The sequence below is a fragment of the Aplysia californica genome, unplaced genomic scaffold (assembly GCF_000002075.1).
Source record: "Aplysia californica isolate F4 #8 unplaced genomic scaffold, AplCal3.0 scaffold00001, whole genome shotgun sequence".
Taxonomy (NCBI): domain Eukaryota; kingdom Metazoa; phylum Mollusca; class Gastropoda; order Aplysiida; family Aplysiidae; genus Aplysia; species Aplysia californica.
This window is the reverse complement of record NW_004797271.1, coordinates 541020-548188: the sequence shown is the minus strand read 5'-3', so window position 1 is coordinate 548188 and position 7169 is coordinate 541020.

Here is a 7169-nt window from a genome sequence, read left to right as displayed (position 1 = left end):
ATATTATTATTATTAAGTCCAAGAAACCATCAAAATGAATTATGGCTTGTAAGCTTTTCAAATTCTTACTTTCGCTAAACATTTTATGTTATTCATTTCCATGTCACATATTTTTTTCCATGGTCAAAAGGCATTAATCCGTGCTTTGTCACAATGCAGCAATTTCAAAATCTGAATTTGAATCATTTCCCCTAAGTATTTGACTGTCAAATTTGGCATCATGTCCATTTATGGGGGCACTTGGGTCCATAGGATAATGAAGCAATCAGAATAGAATTAGACTCAACACAGAACCCAAACATATATAAGACCTGGTAGATAAACTTTAATAATCTTCAACTGGAAGAAATTTTCTTTTTCACAAGCAATTCAAATATACAATACAGTATTTGTTCAAACACATGGTGTCAATCCACTTGGTCAGCTGCGATAATCTGTTCTACCATAACTGAGGGTGGTTGATGGGTGCTTTGGAGTGGTTTGCTTATAATTCTCTCCTATCAAACATCTATCGTCCTGATCTCTCCTCCTCCTTTTTAGTGTTTGTTACTCTCTTGTAACACCTCTAATCTCCGGCACTTATAGTGTTTCAAATGCCGTAACACTCTTGCTGAAACAGAAATAGAAATCCCCCCTGTCTACTTGGGCTGTGTCAATTGAACAATCAAAGACGGCGGTAAGGACATCAAGTGACCAGGTGGGATGCTGACATGTACATGGTCATGGCTAGGGTTTGGGTTGTCCAGTATTGAGGACTGTAGTAGACTAGTAGAAGACCATCAAAAGGAACAGTTTCAATTTGTCAGGCTAGTCCAGTTGTAGTTGTAGACTCAAGTAGAACAGAAAATCGCAGTGGACCGCCAAATGGACCAGCATCCAACACACTCTCAATTGTAACACCCGCAACATGATAAACACATGCACAATACATTCACATTGCACACACACACACACACAATGGTCATCCCCTCTCTCCCAACCAGGCTTCCTTAAGCATCATAAATAAACTAAAATGCACATCATAAGTCACTGAATGCCAGGCTGACTATATTACGATTCCAGCATAAAAACTGTATGAATAGTTTCAGATTAAAAGGTGGCATATGCTAAAATATTAAGATTTAATGTTTTATCCTCTCAATTTTAAACAATAAAAATCTCATCAAATACCAAATATCTTCTCCCAAAACCTGATATACCATACACAAATATGACAAATGGGCAGATCACAAGTATGGGAATCGGAATGTTTGAAATGCAGGTAAAAAAAAGCTCATACATGGCATGACGTGGTGGAATCAGGCGCTCGTCAGTTTTGGGGCATATGGGGTTAATGGTATCATCTTAAACTTAAAGTTAAAGCCTGTTCATTTGCCTTGCTTTTGGTAAAAAAAAATCCATCTATGTAGAATAGAAGTCGAGATATTTGCAATTGAAGGAGGTGAGGGTCATCTGGTTTCAAAGGTATAAAAGTGAGAAAATGGCTGTCAAAGCTTTCATAGCTTATTAAAAGGGCTTGGAAACTAAAAATTTACATTTCTTGTGCCTTTAATCAATGTTTTTCAGTAAAATCCACCACAGAAATGTGTCTCTAAATGAACGTAAAAAGTGTTGAGTCAATAAAACAAAATTAGAACAAAACTGCCAGAAAGCCAGAAAAATGTGTTTCTTTGATTTCAATGTTTTGACGAGCGCCTGATTCCACCACGTTGTGACACATACTCAAAATGTCCAAACTAGACACGTCTCACTTTGCCCCAAAACCGTTCCTGTAGAAATGAATCACACTGATGACGGATTTGATTCTGTCACACAAATAATACATATATGAGTCATGAGCACACTGTGTGGGACTAAACTCCCCTAACCTTCTAAGCCCAATGTTTTTTTTGAATGGGTAGTTACAAATTGTAGTATGGTTGTTTGTATTTTTGAAGATTATTTCCCCTGTTCTTTTGGAATTCAGGACATGTTTTTCAGTAAGAGTTTTACAGCATTTGTAACACAATTAGGTCACATAAGTGCCTAAGATTAGAAGAGAATAACAAACACAAAAAAAGGCAGTGCCACTGACTGAAGTGTCTTTAGGCCATTCCCAAAGGAGGGACATATCTCGTTCAAGCATAGTAGAATTGTAAATGGGCTGACTTATGTCACACTCATAACTCAAACTGTGCCTGATCTACAACAGGGAACTGCTGCTTTTTCTTTCCTGATCCTTACTATTGTCATTTTCCTCTACTTCTTTTGTATGTTTGTCACTCCCTTGTGACTTGCTATTTTGGGCAGCCTTGATAGTCGAAGCAGACCTTGTGCTGCTGAAGCTAGAGAGGTGAGCAGTCTAAGTCTGATTCCCTGTAAAGACTTCTCTGTTGACACCCACCCCTTGGCACTCATATGACCATATGCAGTTGCAAGCGCCGTAAAACCCTCTACTATTAAAAAAAAAGAACACAAAAAAGGAGGAGAGATATATAAAGATGGATGAGCACCCGCCAACAGTTCCCGAGGGTAAAAGTAAAAAGGTAAGGCTGTCTGTGTAGTGTACTACGGTCATCACACCAAGTGCTAGTATTTCAGGAGTTACCTCCCCTGTGTGCCATACAATCTAGGTCAATTAAAAAGCAATCTCGGAACAACCGTTCATGGCAGTCACATGTGTTTACTAATTGTGCTAGCCCCTACAACACAACAAGTAGCGACGAGGGTAAAACAAACCTAACCTCTACCTTACAATACGGTGCAAAATTGTTTGGAGGTAAGTGACAATTATCAAAATGACCTCGGCGGCAATTAACCTACCTCATAGCTGCCCATGGTCCTGGGCCATCCGTATTTTGTATGGATTTTCTTGAAAACTCGCTGTTGTCCCAGAAATACAGATTTTGACAAACAGTCCCGGAAAACCTTTCACGATCTCAACCGATGGCAGCAATGACAGGAGGGCAGAGAAGCTATTCCCTCTTGTTGTCAGGACTGTAGATTTAAACACAATGGAGGTTCGGTCAGATGTCCTTGCTGTGCCAGCTCTTCAGGGGTCTGCAACAGGGGAGATCATCTTCAACCTCGTCAATAATGAATTCAGTGCTCATGATGTCCCATGGGAAAACTGCCTATCACTGGGGTGTGACAACGCCAACGTGATGGTAGGAGCAGAGAAAGGTGGTGTACGGCCTTATGAAAAAGAAGAACCTGTGAGTGTCATTTGATACACATCAGCGCTCAGAAGGGGGCAAGCTCCATGCCTGTTAATGTTGGCCAGCTCCTCATCGATATATCTACTATTACCTAGATAAGAGCAGCAAGCGCTACTCAGCATTCCATTGTATGCAGGTGCTCCATAACCTACAAGAAGCCAAGTTTATCAAACATGTCAGAACAAGATGGCTCAGCATTGGCAAGTGCCTACCACGGCTCATCAGTAATTGGGATGCCCTGCTGGATTTCTTCAAGGCTGAGGAAGAAGCTGCATCTGATGCCGACAACAAGACCAAGGCTGGCAAGATAAGGTCAAAGCTACAGTCAGCCACCTTCAAAGTCTGTGTCATGTTTCTGCTTGATGCCATCCAGCCTTTTGATGACATTAACACCAAGCTGCAGTCAGAGAAGCCCCAGATCCATGTTCTCAGAAGGATTCTCCACAAGTTTCTCCGGACTTTGCTCCTGAAATTTGTCAAGCCCTCAGTACTGCAGTATAAGCTGGTGACTGAAGTCGACTTCAAGACTACTTACAACCTGAAGCAGGAATCTGACCTGATCACTGGAGACAAAGCCAGGCAAATCATGCGGGATCACAACAAGCTCAGGAAGGAGAGAATTGAGGAGTTCTACACTGCTGTGCAGAATTTTTACAAGGTGAGCTGTGATTATATCAAGAAGAAACTCCCACTCACCGATGAGCTCCTGAAGCACGCTGAAGTGGCCAGCCCAAAGAAACAGCAAGACAGCCGCTTCACATCTCTTGAGTATTTTCTCACCAGATTCCCCAAGGTCCTCCACCCAGAGGCAACGGTGTCAGTCCTGCAACTTGAATTTTCAAAGTATCAAAGTGCAGACATCAGGAGTTGCATCAGTGGCTCAAGCAGGGTGGATGCTACCTGAAGGGAGATAAGTAAGCTGACTGAGGACGGGGAGGCCAAGTTCCAATACCTCCCAGCAGTGGTGCTGAACATTCTCACCATCCCACATTCATCTGGCACTGTGAGCGCATCTTCACAGGAGTCAGAAAGACTCAAACTGACTTCAGAGGCAGCATGGGTGGGGACACTTTGGAGGCTTTGTTGGTGGCCAAAGGCAGACCCGGCTCAGCACTGGAGAGGAGTTACAGTGATGACCAGCTGCGGGACCTGAAGAGTGCCAACTACAGGCACCGTCAGTCCCAGGAGTAAAACATCACCAAACAACTTTGTGCATAGTGTAAATAGGAGAGTAAATTGCATACATGTTCCATTGTTTGTGTTGTCACTATGTATATTGTCTCCCTGATAGCCACAGAGAGAGGTGGGCAGCTATGCTACCTACCTTCAATCATTTCGTTGTACATGGTGGTGAAGTACCACAGGCACGAGGTGGCAGAAATGGCTGTCTCGGTTCAAGTTATTGCTGACAGCAATGGGTGTCAATGATGCAGCGAGAAAGACAGCCTTTCTACTGCATTACGCTGGTGAAGAAGTTTACGATATATATATATACGAAACATTCACAGCCACACAATTGGGGTCTGACACTGAAGCAGGATATGACATACTCTGCCAATCCCTCACAACGCATTTTGCCCCCCAGAAAAACATTGATTACGAAACATTCAAGTTCCGACTGGCAAGACAAGAAGCTGGCGAGAACATAGATTCTTTCTGCACCAGACTAAGAAAGCTAGCTGCCACATGTGACTTTCAAGACTCAGACAGAGAACTAAATTCTCAAATACTACAGGGCTGTGCATCGCAAAGCCTGCGCAGACATGCTCTGCGAGATGACCGACCTCAATTAACGAAACCTGCTCAGAGCAGCAGGGGCTCTCGAGATATCAGATGAACAAGCACAGAAAATTGAAACGGATAGAAAACCTGCTACTACTGTCAATAATATCAGCAAACAGCACGTAGCCAAAGGGAAAGCCTCAAGATTCCCATCAGCCTATACCCCCCCATCTCAGCCATCACAACGTCGCTTTCATCAGCAAATGCCTGAGAACGGACCTTGTGAATGGTGCGGAGGACTACGACATCCTTGTAACTGATGTCCTGCAAAGGACAAGAACTGCAAGACATAATTTTTCTAAACTTTGTCATTTTTTCAAAATTAGTAGATCAGGTAACAAATATTTTGTACACCGTCGACACAGCACAGTGCATGTCAAACCCATCACCAACAATCTAAATGAAGGCAGTGACACCTCAGAGGAAGACTACGTTCTTGGTGTCAAAACCAACCAGAAGACTCCCAAAAAGAACATAGACCTCTCAGGAGAGAGCATCCCTTTTCTAATTGACACGGGAGCATCAGTAAACATTCTAAATGAACAATCCTACAAGAGCCTCAGAGTGACACAAGCTGACCCCCTCATCTACATGTCTCTGTGCATATGGCAGTAGCAAACCAGTGCATGTCATAGGACAATCTGAGCCCATAGTAAAACACAAAAATCACCCCGTGCATGCAACCTTCCCTGTGGTTCGCTCACAAAAATCAACGAAATGTGGCAATCTTCTAAGTGCAAAAACAGCAGAAGACAAGGAACTTGTGAATTTCGCAATCAATGCTACAAGCACACCTACTCATTCTTTTACAAACAGTCTCTGCAGTGAATTTTCAAAGCTATTTAAAGGTCTCGGCAAATTAAAGGGCATCAAGGTCACACTACATCAAGACCCGTCAGTCCAACCTGTCGCCCAACCACATCGCCGAATACCCTTTCACCTCAGAAAGAGAGTGGAGGAAGAGATCCAGCGCCTAGAGCAGCTGGTCATTATTGAGAAAGTGGATGGTCCCACACCATGGATTTCTTCCATCATTGTTTGGACTTCTGTTCACTATGGGATTGGTGAAGAAAAAAAGACTCAATGATTACTGGAGCACAAATCTTGTTCTCCACACCCCATTCTTCGGCCAGATAATGTCACGAGATTGATGAGTCACTGGTTGGGATGAAAAACAGAACTGTTTACCTTCAATATCTCAGGAGCAAACGCCATGCCCGATTCGGGATAAAGAAATTTGAACTTTGCGACGTCAGTGGATATGTGATGCGCGTCGCATTATACGCAGGGAAAGAGTTTGACCTCCAGTGTCGACAAAGCCTGGCTCATGCTGTCGTCATGGAGTCGATGACAGCAGCCAGACTCCTGCACAAAGGCTATCACCTGTTCACGGACATGTTTTATACGAAACATGCCCTGGCAGAAACCCTGCTACAAAGCCAAACGTTACTGACAGGCACAGTCAACCGGATGTCTGCGGTTCTTCCTCGCGGACTCTCCGATACTCTTGAAGTGGGTGGCACCCAATACAAAACGGAATGGCCACATGCCTGCCGTTTCATTTCGGGAGAAAGAAAACTCAGAGGCAACCAGTGCTTCTCCTCAGCACAGGACACTCTGCCCAAAACAAAACCAAGACAATTTGCCACAAGGAGGTCAGAAAGCCAACCAGGATTTTTGATTGTAATAAATACATGGGCGGGGTGGATTTGAGAGACAAAGAGATCTACCACTATGCCGCAGAAAGAACCACCCATCGCTACTGGGTCAAGATCTTCTGCAACTTTTTAGACATGGCACTCCTCAATGCCTATGAACTATACAGAGTGGAGCGGCCTGAAAACCCACTCAACAAGCAGCCTTTTGTACTTGCCGTCATCCAAGCCCCATGCAGACCATCGGTACTAGTTGCACCTCTACCAGAGACCCCCAAACAAGCACCAAACACCCAACCAGGAGTGGAGTACACAGACTATTTCTTTTGGACGGCAAGGAAGAAATGAACTGTGCCGTCTACCTTTAAAAAGTGTCAACAGAAAGCTTTTGCAAATAATCGATTCACTGCCTAATCAAGGTTAAGGGAGTGTAGATGGGCGAGTGAAGCAGCAGATGTATTTGCTAACAAATTGCGGAGGCTTGCAAGGCTGTGTGGGTTTACTGGGAGTGGCTTAGAGCTAGTGGTGAAGTTAG